General features: G+C 39.0%; 1 pseudogene; it reads left to right on the top strand.

The window, feature by feature from the left end:
• The window catches only part of LOC149145043 (glucan endo-1,3-beta-glucosidase 14-like), a 35082-nt pseudogene extending 24204 nt beyond the window's left edge, over positions 1-10878 (top strand).
• Positions 10879-12982: the final 2104 nt, after the last annotated feature.

Genomic DNA, 12982 nt, shown 5'->3' on the forward strand with positions numbered 1-12982 from the left:
AAATTTCGTAAGAAGCTACAAAAAGAGGACGGACTGTAGTGTCTTGTATAGATTTTTCAGAGCCAAAGGTCAAAACAGTGACTCGAGGCACGTCGTACAAGTTTGCTCTACTAAACTAGTCTATAATTAGGTCACTGTGGGAGATTTGGCATAACTCTTCCCTGGAGAATCCAATTTGGATCAGACTGGCGGAATTGGAAAGAGGACACAGAGGGCTACTGCAGATCGCAATTTCAAAACTGGATGATCCGAAATCACAGATATACATCAGATTCAATATCAAGCTCTTACAAAGTGGAAAAAGGTGTGTAGTTTTTTTAAATTTTTTGCATAAGCTTGGTTTGAAAAATTAGTTTGAAGGAATTGAAAGGGCATAGTAAAGCATTATTATCGGTAATTGATGCCCCAAGGAAAGAAAATGCAAACACCTAGTAAGAAACCTGAAATCTCTAGCATAACTCATGAAGAAGAGGAAGAAATGCAACATGATATATCAAAATTACGAGACCAAGTGCAACAAGTGTCACTTGAACAAAAAGTAACAAAATCTAAGATGGATGGTTTAAAGAAAGATGTAGAAGCTAAGATGGATGGTTTAAAGAAAGGTGTAGAAGCTAAGATGGATTGTTTAAAGAAAGGCGTAGAAGCTAAGATGAATGACGTGGAAGCTAATTTGAAGATAGGCATGGAAGATTTGAAGACATGCATGGAAGATTTGAAGATAGATTTGACAAAGTTTCTACAAGAAATGCTTACTAATGTTGAAAGGGTAGTAAAGGAAACTCATGATGAGAACAAAAGAAATGTTAATCATGATTTCATAGACTCTGATGTTGGACCGAAGACCCACCATATTCCAAAAATCGATATGAGGAAGTTTGATGGCAAGGATCCCGCAACATGGATATTACGGATGGAGCAATTTTTCGATCTCAATAATGTGCAAAACACACAAAAGGTACGTATTGCAACTTTATATTTGGAACCAAATCAGTTTGTATGGTATCAATGGCTTTGCTCTCATAAACAAATTATCACTTGGGCAATTTTTACGGAAGAATTGACAGCACATTATGAGGATACAAAAAGCAACACTTTTTTTAGCCAATTGATAAGTCTCAAACAAAAGGGTTCAATAATGGAGCACATTGAGGAGTTCCAAAAATTGAACATAAGGGTAAAAAATATTCCAGAGGAGCATAGGATTGATGTGTTCATAGGGACTTTAAAGGATAATATCCAACATGATGTTCACCTTTGGAACCTGATTCATTAGAGAAGGCATTCAGGTTAGCAAGAAAAATGGAAAGCAAAATTATGGCAACCAGGAAGCATACCACTCACAACTATAAATATAGAAGTGTTGTTGCCCCTAGTCTTCCACAACCTATAAGGTTGACACCACAACAATTGGAAGAAAAAAGAGAAAAAGGGCTTTGTTACAGTTGTGATAGCAAATACACTAAAGGTCATAAGTGTGCTGAGAAGAAATGATTCTACATATATTGTGAAGAGGAAGAAGAAAAGGAGCAAGAAAGGTCAAAAGAAGAGGATATACTCTAGGAACAAAGCCTAGATAAAGAAGAAATGAATCCGACCATATCTTGTAATGCATTGGCTGGAATTACCTCTCCTCAAACCATCAAGGTAGAAGGACAAATCGAGAAGAAAAAGGTAATAGTGTTGATTGATTCAGGAAGTACCCACAATTTTATTCATTGTAAGATAGCAAAAGAATTGAATTGCTTCCTATATCCAGCACCAGAGTGTCAAGTGATGGTTGCAAATGGAGGAACGATAAATTGCTCTAGAAAGTGCCATAATATCAAGCTATCCATGGGAGAATATGTATTGACTAGCCCAATGCTTTCCATTCCAATGGGAGGTGCTGATGTTGTACTAGGAGTCCAATGGCTACAATCCTTGGGTATAATAACTTTTAATTTTCAAGAATTTTTCATGAAATTTTCTGCAGAAGGAAAGGAAGTTGAATTAAGGGGTATTGCAGGGAAATCGGGAAAGATAATCAGCTCTAACGGTATGACAAAGATTCTAAAAAAGGAACAAAGAGGTGTAATTGCACAATTATGTTCGCTAGATGTTTCCACATCGGAATCATCTATTTCTCGAGATCTCCAAAAAGTCTTGGACAATCATTCCAAGGTATTTGAGACTCCCAAAGGTCTCCCACCTATTCGTGATCATGATCATGCTATTCATATGATTCCAGGAAGTGTTCCTCCAAACATCAGGCTGTACAGATATCCCTATGCCCAAAAGAGTGAAATTGAACATATGGTTGCAGAAATGCTAGAGGCTAGTATAATTCAACCTAGTCAAAGTTTTTTCTCTGCTCCAGTAGTATTGGTGCACAAGAAGGATGGATCATGGCGCATGTGTCCGGATTATAGGAAGCTCAACAAGCTCACTATTAAAGATAAGTTTCCCATTCCGGTCATTGATGAATTACTGGATGAATTGCATGGATCAATTTACTTCACCAAGTTGGATCTTCGTTCAAGATATCATCAAATCAGAATGAAGACTGAAGACATTCCGAAAACAACATTTAGAACTCATGAGGGTCATTATGAATTTTTGGCCATGCCTTTTGGCCTTACCAATGCACCTTCTACATTTCAAGGTTTGATGAATTCCATTTTCAAACCCTTCCTTAGAAAATCTGTGTTAGTATTTTTTGATTATATACTAATCTACAACATGTCTTGGAAGGATCATGTTGAACATGTTGACAGGGTGCTACAACCATTGGAGGAGAAACAATTATATTCAAAAAGATCCAAATGTTTCTTTGGAGTACAAGAGGTGGAATATCTGGGTCATATTGTATCTCATGAAGGAGTTAAGGTAGACCCTAGCAAAATTAAAGCCATTAAGGAATGGAAAATCCCCACATCCATAAAGCATCTACGAGGATTTCTCGGGTTGACAGGGTATTATCGCAAGTTTGTTAAGAATTATGGGAGAATAGCAGCACCTCTAACAACATTATTGAAGAAAGATGCATTTTCATGGACTCCAGAAGCAACAAAGGCATTCGAACATCTTAAAGAGGCAATGTGCCAAGCACCGGTCTTAGCTACACCGGACTTCACAAAAACCTTTATTGTAGAATGTGATGCTTCAGGAAACGGAATTGGTGCTATTTTAATGCAAGATGAAAGACCCATTGCTTTTGAAAGTTGTCCAATCAAGGGAAAGTTTTTACACAAAGCTATTTATGAGAAGGAAATGTTGGCAATACTACATGCACTTAAGAAATGGCGACCCTACCTAATGGGAAGACACTTCAAGGTAAAAACGGATCATGATAGCCTTAAATACTTTTTAGAACAAAGATTATCCTTTGAAGAGCAACAAAAGTGGGTCACAAAGATGTTGGGTTATGACTTTGAAATCATCTACAAAAATGGGAAGCAAAATGTGGTGGCAGATGCACTCTCAAGAAAGGATGAGGATGTGGAAGCATTGTTGTCATTTTTATTATCCAACCAGATTGGATAAACGAAGCGAGGGAGGAATGGAAGAATGATGAAGAAGTGTGGGCACTTATTCGAAAGTTACAACAAGATTCCAGTACATCTGATACATTTAGCTGGAAAAATGATTTGTTATGGTACAAAGATCTCTTATACCTCTGTAAGTATTCCCAACCCAAACAAAAGATTCTTATGGAATTGCACACTTCTCCCTTAGGAGGGCACTTAGGATTTTTAAAAACTTACCACAGGGTTAAGAAGGAATTTTTTTGGGATGGCCTTAAATCGAAATTCAAAAGTTTGTGGCGGAATGTTTGGTTTTCCAAAAAAGTAAAGTTGAAACAATTAAGACCCCGAGTCTAGTACAACCTTTATCCATTCCAAGCCAATGTTGGGAGGAAGTTTCAATGGATTTTATCACGGGTTTACCCAAGTCTGAGGGAAAGAGTGTCATCATGGTGGTAGTTGACAGACTTACCAAGTATGCACACTTTTGTGCATTATCACATCCTTTTAAAGCCAGTACAGTTTCTACTGCATTTATGGAAACAATTCAAAAGATACATGGAAACCCAAAGATTATTGTAAGTGACAAAGATCCCATTTTCACTGGAAATTTTTGGACAGAATTATTTTCTTGTCTTGGTACTTAGTTAGCTCATAGCTCATCTTATCATCCTCAATCTGATGGGCAAAATGAGATAGTAAACAAATGTTTGGAAGGATATCTTCGTTGCTTTGTATCTGATAAACAAATACAATGGGTCAAATGGTTGCCTCTGGCTGAATGGTGATATAACACTTCCTTCCATATAGAAAAAAAATGACCCCATTTATGGCACTTTATGGATATCAACCACCATCCATCACATCATATTTAAGAGAAAATTCTAAGGTTCAAGCAGTGGAACATCATATCGAACATCAACAACAAGTCCTCCAACTCTTAAAGGATAACCTCGTGTTGGCACAGAATCGAATGAAACAATAGGTAGATCAACATCGCAGCGAAAGAAGTTTTGATGTAGGTGATTGGGTATTCCTATGGCTATAACCATATAAACAAATGTCCCTCAAGCAAGCTAAGAAGGATAATAAATTATCACCAAAGTATTATGGTTTGTACAAGGTGTTGCAAAAGATTGGTACTATGGCATAGAAATTGGAACTTCCTGCAGCTTCTCAAGTGCACCCAGTTTTCCATGTTTCATGTTTAAAGAAGGTTATAGGCGACAAGCTCCCAGTTCAAACAATATTTCCAGAACTTGACGAGGAAGGAAAAATTATATTGGAACCGGAAGCAGTCACAGAAACAAGAACTCGACGGCTACGAAATCGATCAATTTTGGAGTATCTCATCAAGTGGAAGAACTTATCCGCTGAAGATTCCACATGGGAGGATGAGAATTTTATGCAGTTCAAGCATTCAGAACTACTTAAGCATTGAGGACAACACTTTTTTGAAGGAGAGGGGCATGTTAGGTCCCTATAATACTAGTGATTACCCCACTACTATTGTATTTGTATCCCTTATTAATATTGTTGTGCCCCTATTGTTATTACTGTGCCCCATAGAATCCCTCTATTGTTATTTTTGTGGCTTTATATTATTAGCTAGGTCGGCTGGTTATATTGTGACTCCTTAGACTCCTATATATAGAAAGGAGGTTTTGTCATTTGAATCATCCAAGAATTGTTCATTTATGTAATGTACAGGAGGTTGCCCCCTCGAAGAGGCTGAATTCTAAGGCCTTTATCTATCTTTTCTATCTTTTTGTGAGCTGGTTTCATAACAGAAATCAAATGCCAAGTACAAGCAGTGACATGATCAACATCGGGTGCCACACAGGTTTCAAGTGGGCAACAAAGTCTAGTTGCATTTGCAAAAAGAACGCCTTACCGGAGCCTATCAGAAACTCATACCACTCAGATATGGTCCTTACACCATTCCCAAGGTTGTGGGAGACAATACATTTGAGCTCAGCATTCCCCATTCCTTGGCCTGCACCCAGTGTTCAATGTGGACCGCCTTCAGCCATACTTTCCACCATTACTAGACACATCTGACATTGTAGAACAACTCACACCCACAGAGTTAAATCCAGATTGCATGGAACAAGTTGCAACTGATTGGATCATGGACACACAGATCAAGCACACTCGCTAGCAGAATATCCAACTGTATCGAGTTGTCAAAGCAGGCCAACTCCTTCACTAGGGCAAGTGGCTCACCAAGGACCAAGTTCAGTAGAAGTTTCCTCATCTCATGGAGGAACTCAACGCAATGGGGACCATTGCTTCCTAGGGGGGAGGAATGATCCAAGTGGATATTGGTGGCCACCTGCCAAGTCCACTTGGACCCCCACCATTGTTTCTTTTAGCTTTTCAGTTTCCTTAATTGTAGCACAATTTACTATTTTTAGCAGTTTTTCGGGTCCTGAACTTCCAGAGCCGTTTTGAGGCCCTAAACAATGTTTTTTGGGAAAAATGGGAGCAACATGGGTCCATGGACCCATTGTTTCTCTTCCCAAAGTTGGAGTTCTTGGATAGATCTTTCTAACGAGATATTGTGTGTGTCAAACAGAGATCGTAAGCCAAAGTTACAACCCGGGAAGTTGATGTACCAATTTACCCAAACGGGGCCCACAATTTGGCGTTTCATCTTCTAGGGTTAGGTTTTTGGATGTTTAGGGTTTTCCATTGTTTCTCAGCAATAAATAGGCCTTCAAGCCTCATTGTAACACAATTCAGAGGCATGTAGCCACCACATCTCTTCTCAGAGATAAGCTACCATCGCCATAGCTGGTTTATTTCCATTTATGTTTGTAAGCATATTTCAGTATTTTACATTAATGAAATGAAGTATTATTTCCGTTGCATCTCTGTGTTTATGGTTATATCTATAATTTGTTGTGTTCCTGTTTAAATCCAGATCAACAATCCAGTTCATGGGTTATTATGCCATGTATTCTATCATTCAGAGATCCACCTCACTCAACTTCGAATCCATCTGGCAATCTAGATCAACCAAAACATGAGAACCCCATCACACCATGGCTATTCGGAAATGGCAAGGGTAGGCTGAAAACACTATCACACCTGGCAAAATCCATGCCATAACAACAAAAGAACCACATTCAATAACATGCATGCCAAATCTAGTAAGGAAAATACACATGCAAAGCGATACCCGCAAAGAATATTGTTGTAGCTGCTTGATCCTACTATTCCTTGCTTGCTCCTTCCTTCCTCTTGCCTTATTTTCCTTTATTGATCCAATGCCAAAGTGCTCCAAGAAAAATCTAAGTTTCCAAGAGTGAGAGAGAGAGAGAGAGAAAGAGAGAGATGAGATAGCTCCAAAATTGAATGGAAAAAAGCTTACCAACTGATCCTTAGAAGCCTTTTTATCAATTAGGCCTCTATTTTGTTCATTTTCCATTATTTTCCTTCAGTTTCCTCCTCACATGCAACCTGTGACCTTTCACCTTCCTTTTCTCATCATTTCCATTACTTTCATAAATAAATGTGCCAAAAATGCCATTTTGCCTTTCCAAGCCTTAGCCACTGCCTTATCCAGTTTCCTTAGCCATAATAAACTTAATGAACACCCACACTAGGATGTCTTTCCCAACATTCAACTTAGAATAAGTGTCCCATCAACTATGGTTATTATTTTTGCCTTTATTAACCTTTATTACATGGAATTTTCACTAGGGTTGTTACATAACCCTCCCTCTTGAGGGACACCATCCTTGGTGTTCAACCACACCTATACCTTAGCAAAACCGTTGAAAACAAAACATACTACTTGTCGTCACCCTTTGAAAGATGTGTTTTCAGCTGCTAAAAGAGGGCAAAAGAGCATAGAGGTTTGAAGCCATCTTCCAAGCCACATAAGCACTCAAAGCTAAATTTGAACCTATGCATTGAATAGTGCTTGGAATTATCTTTCCAACGATATATGGAACTCTCGAAATGGACTCCAGAATCAGAAGTTATAGCAAATTGAAGTTTCCCTTTGAAAGCTAGAAAACAAAGAGAAAATGACTAAGGGTAAGGTCCCAGCATATCGAAGGTCCCACGCATCAGAGGTCTAGAGTGGTATCGACATATTGGTAGTCAGCGGGTCCATGCCATATCGACGATTGATGTTTTCAAAGTGTCAACCTTAACAAAGTTGCGGTCAACGAACGCCGATAGTGTTAAAATGTCGGGATTGTGCCTTAAGTGTTAAAGCGCTAACAAGGCCCTAATGCATGTTAACAAAGGATTTCAACATAATACAGAGCAGGACCAGGCCTATTCTCTCTCCTCCAACATGATGCGTGGAAACATGAGATTGGTTCCAATAAGGGACACATGGTGAGTAGAGATTGGTTCCAATAAAGACATGGGGTAGCTGACATCATCATGACGTGGAAGTACGAAGGGCACGTGGCATGCTGATTTGGAATTTTCAGGGTCCTATGGGGGCATATCCGAGTGACATGTGTCACCACTCAGGAAGTGACACGTGGTAGTGATGATGTCAGTGATCAACAATTAGTCATCAACGGTTGCAACGTGTTGTGCACCAAAGGAAATAGTCAATTGCAAAACTTCGATTGGGGGGCTCCGATAAAGACGCTAGACTATGGTCACGGGAGAGCAAGGAACCAAGGGCTAAGCAAGGAAGGTGGTCGGCGATCGAACAAACTTGATTTTACATCACTCCAAGTTAAATCCTTGATTTGAAAATGCTGACTGAGGAGCTCCGATATTTGGCCAAGTGTGCGGTCTATAGAGGAAAATAAAAGAAAAGGAGACAAAATATTTAACAAAGGAAAATGGTTCTCGGACACAAGTCCAAAGTCTCGAGCTCCTTAGGGATAAGCCCTAGGTCAAAACCCCCCAATCATATGAGAAGAAATGTAGAAAGAGGGCTAAACCAAAGGGGGCCAAAGGAGATCGGGACTCGTTGTTTTGTAGCGCCTTTAAGAGTAAAAGTCCTGATGCAGTAAAGTCCCGGTAGTATGGTACAAAACTTTGAATGTGTATGGGTCTGCAGGTGCAGTATTAAATAAAGGCATAGAGTAGTGGTAAATTAGTATGGGGGCTCAAAAAGACTTAATGGCTCAGCATGGAGCTCCATTCAGTCATACTATGAAGGACTACCAGGACAATCTCTTCTTCTTCTCTGTGACAAGCCACCACAATTGATTGCTACCAACTCCAGAGAGTGGTGAAGTCAGGAAGTTAAGGCAAAAGCGACGAGAATCAACCAAGTAGTTAGGGGGACACATTGTGGCAAAGACGTGGCCTGATCAAGGGCCTTCACAGGAACGAAAGACGGATATTTTCCTCAACCATCTTTCAATTTTTCTTATTTATGTTTATTTATGTAATTTCTATGTATTTTCAAGAAAGGAATCAAATCCTTTAGAATAATTTTGGCCAGCAGAGCTATCGCAGGCCGAGGCATCTAGTCAATTGGACAACTAGCCTTTGGCTGAGATATTTTGTAACTGTTGATTCAAAACCCCCCCTTCCCTATATAAATATGGGGAAGAAACACTTAGATGAGGTTCCGGAATTCTGCACCCGCAGGGGTCCAAATTCTATGTTTCCATGTTTGGTTCTACTTGCCTATTCAGGAGGGACTTGAGTGATATCTTGCTAAATGTAATGGACTGGTGATTTAGAATCGAGGATTAATGAATATATTTTGTTGATTCCTATCATAGCAATGTGCAGTATGTTTTCTCCTTTGTTTATCACTTCATTTATGTTTCTCTTCTCTTGAAATAGCATAATGAAGCTGTCAGTTTCACTCATATTCATGGTTGTATATTTTGTTGCTAAGTAGTGATAGTACTTGTGGTAATTACAGATTTACTTGTGTTATTCAATAGCCTACAATACCTGTATGAGCACAGATTTACATATGCTAGTTAGTAGCAAATGTATTCATGATGTATAGATCTTGGGACCTTAATTAGTGCTCCATTGTTTCTGCCATTCCATCTCTTCAGTCTTCCATATTTCTATCAGAACATTGTTGCTTAGGACTCTGTCTTGTTTACAACCCTATGCATCGAATTCTCTCCTTTCTTTCCTCCTCTTCATGTTATTACAATGACAATATTAAGGTTGCCTGTTGTTGTGTGTCGGCCACCAGAATCAGTCACTTCTCTTTGAGATGAACTAGATCTACCCCCTGTGCATTTAGATCCATGTATGCGCTTGAGTCTACTAAAATGAAAGAATATTGAACCAAGCCCCTTTATTCTCTTTTTCCAACTACGTGACAATTGGAGTGCAACGGAAAGCCGTACTCATAATATCGAAACCAATCCTCTCTTAAGATGTCTTGGGCACTAGTCTACAATCAACCCAAAGGCTGTCTCTAGGAGGCTTTTCTTATCCCTTGAAGCACTGCTACTACCGGTGCTAGAATTAGCTACAACATCTTTTTGGCATCGTTGTCGGGGCACAAAATTGTGAAATACTTTTCCTTGGTACTACAAATCTTTACATTCCCTCTATTAGGTGAGAAAGGGAAGTGTGGGTTGAAGTTCTCTCACCTTGGCGACTCAACTGTTTCAATTTTATGGTAAACATCTTGGTGAATCCAGTATCTATATCTCTATTTGATCATCCTGATTTTCAAGCAGCCTCATACTCGCTCTGATGCCAAAGCAACCAAAAACTTTTCCTACCTTTGAACCTAAGATCACTCACCTAGGAAGGTTTTCAAAATGGCCATTCTTGCATTCCTGGATTACAAATTTGCCCCGCTGGATTTTCCTTCTATTGCTGGTTATCCCTATCATATCCCTTCATTTCATGAATGGAATACCTATTTTCCTAGATTCAATGGAGACGCAGATAAAAGGTCAGACCAACACCTTAATGATTTTCATGAATGCATGGAACAACAGGGTATTATTTTTGAAGATGCGCAAAAGAAATTGTTCATGTACCCTTTAGAAGACGATGTTAGAATTTGGTACAAAACAATACCTCTGGCAACATATCTTCCTTAAAGAGTTTTCACATAACATTCAATCATTATTGAAAAAGATTATATCCTATGTTTGAAGATTGTTATGCATATTACAATGATGAAAATATTCCCGAGGTTAATGACCTTGTTGAAGATGTTTGTGGAGCTCCGCTCCAAGAAAACATATACTTGCATCAAGAATCATCACCCAATGACCAAGAAAGAGAAGAAGGAGACATCATAGAGCTACAAATAAACCCTCAGAGCTCTCATTCAACCAAAGTTCATGATTCTCCTTATTATGATGTATATGACTCTCATGGAGATTCAAGTGATGAAGAGCCACAACAAACCCAGTCATGGGAAGCTGCACAAGAAGAGGACGCCCACTAGGAGGTCAACAAAGAGGCTCCAGTCCACGGTTCACATCCTTCGCTTGGAGAACAAGTTCAAGAACCTCCTCCAATTTATGGTTCATATTATTCAAGAGAGGATGAGATGGTTATGGATGTTCAAAGGGAGTGGTTTACCAGAAAGTGGGGACAAGGCTTCTAGCAACAAGCTTTTCTTGAAAAATCTAAGGTTTAGGAGTTGAATAGTATTTATCGCTGCCCTAACCAAGAAGATATTGGTCAACAGATGTTTCATGAAAATAAAGTAGCTGCAAATTTTTCTTGTCAGTTTTATGACCCTACAACTGATTACATGAGCACATTCTTTGGTCAACAACAGAGGTTGTTTCTGGAGCATGTATCAAGTTTTTTGTTTGAATACTTTTCATGGTGCATGCTTGCTTTTATTTTTAAATTTCAGTAGCATGGAGGCATTAGTTCCAACATCCAAATGTTGACCTAGTACCATAGCAGGATGAACTCCCTCAGGTGAATTTATGCCTGGCACATAGGTATGAGTTGTATATAAATAAGCTCATTAGTTGAGCATTTATTTTCCAGTTGTTAGAATTTACTTTTCTGCATTTTAGTTTGATGAGGAAATGACTCCTTGCAAGTAAAGTTCCATGGAGTTTTTCTGGTTGTATAAGGGCATTATAAATTTTGACTCCATGCCTAATGGTGAAGGCTACTAGTCTGCAGGTTCTCAGCACCTTGCCAGCAAGGCACTGTCCCCAGGTGGAGCCTGTTATCACTCAGGTTGTTCCCTTTGACTCCTAAGGGAATACAGCCGAGGTAACCACTAACCAATCTTTTGGCCACAGGTCCTAGCCTACCTGTAACCAGAGAGGGCTCTCTCTTTCTGATTTGACTTTGTTTTGATGAGTTTTTAGGCTAGTTATGATGCACAAGGTTTTGTTTTGAATTTGTTGGGATGATGATTTTAGTCAGAACATGTATGTTTTTGCAGGGTGTTCTAGGCCATTGGGCATGGAGTCCTTGAGGTTTAATTGCTTGAAATGTCTGTTTTGAAGAAACAGTGATGCTACAGAGCCAGATAAGTGTCTATGGAACAATTTTTTAAATTTGTAATTTGATGGGATGAAATCAGGGCGTGAAAGGCAACCAAGGATCTTTCAGTAAGCTGATATGGGGAATAGTGGGAACATTACTTAGGAGCATTTAAGAATTCCTGAATAACATTCATATTGATAGAACAAATACAAACATGAGCAATTAAGAATTCATGTTTATGATTAATTCTGAAGAAAACATATTTAACAACAGAGACTGAGCATAGGGTGTAGACAAACAATTCCTGTACTATTCTTTTTCTCTATTGCTAAGCTAGTGAAACACATATATGAGTTAAACAAACATGAAAAGACAAAACATAGTTCAGGATAACTTATTGTTCCATTAGACACCACAGGAATTCTGTAACAGCACGTAGAGCATCATTGAGACATCAAACAGTCAAGAGATAGTGAAACTTTCCAGCCTTTGCATTAGATCATCTGAAAATATACAATATAGTGTCTTAGAGAGAAAATCACCAACCCCAAATACGTTGTAAGGGGAGGTATATATACAAAATTTAGATACAAAAATATCTATCTGATGAATTGATGGCTCATAAATACTGTGCCAACTCCTGAAGAATTACAACTGAGAGAGTAAATGCTGAAATAACTGCTTAGTGCATTAGCTGTCCAAAATTGTCAGAAAGTTTTGACTTTGTGACCCATTGAGTCGGTTGGAGCCGTGTTGCCCAAAAATTTGCGCGTTTCCTTTGCCTTGGCTTGCTGTCGCAGTATCATGCTGAGTCACTTCTTTTACCCGCCTTGCCTGCTGTCCTGATGCTGCTTTTTGACTTTGGTTGACCTGAAGCTGATTAGGATAGACCAAACCAAGATTATTGAGGCAAAATCTGCAGCATTGCCTGCCACCAATCTTCCTTGGGCAGTTGGTGTCTTCGTATTTTTATCAAAGTTTCATCTGCCTCTGTATACCTGTAAAAATTTGGTGGGACCTCAAACAAGTGATTAATCTCATGCTCAATGTAGAATAAATTTTCAAGCTTGTCATATAGGCTCTGCCCTGAT

This window comes from Pinus tabuliformis, chromosome X (genome assembly GCF_031772625.1).
Source record: "Pinus tabuliformis cultivar Carrire ecotype Pingquan chromosome X, CPIR1, whole genome shotgun sequence".
NCBI lineage: Eukaryota > Viridiplantae > Streptophyta > Pinopsida > Pinales > Pinaceae > Pinus > Pinus tabuliformis.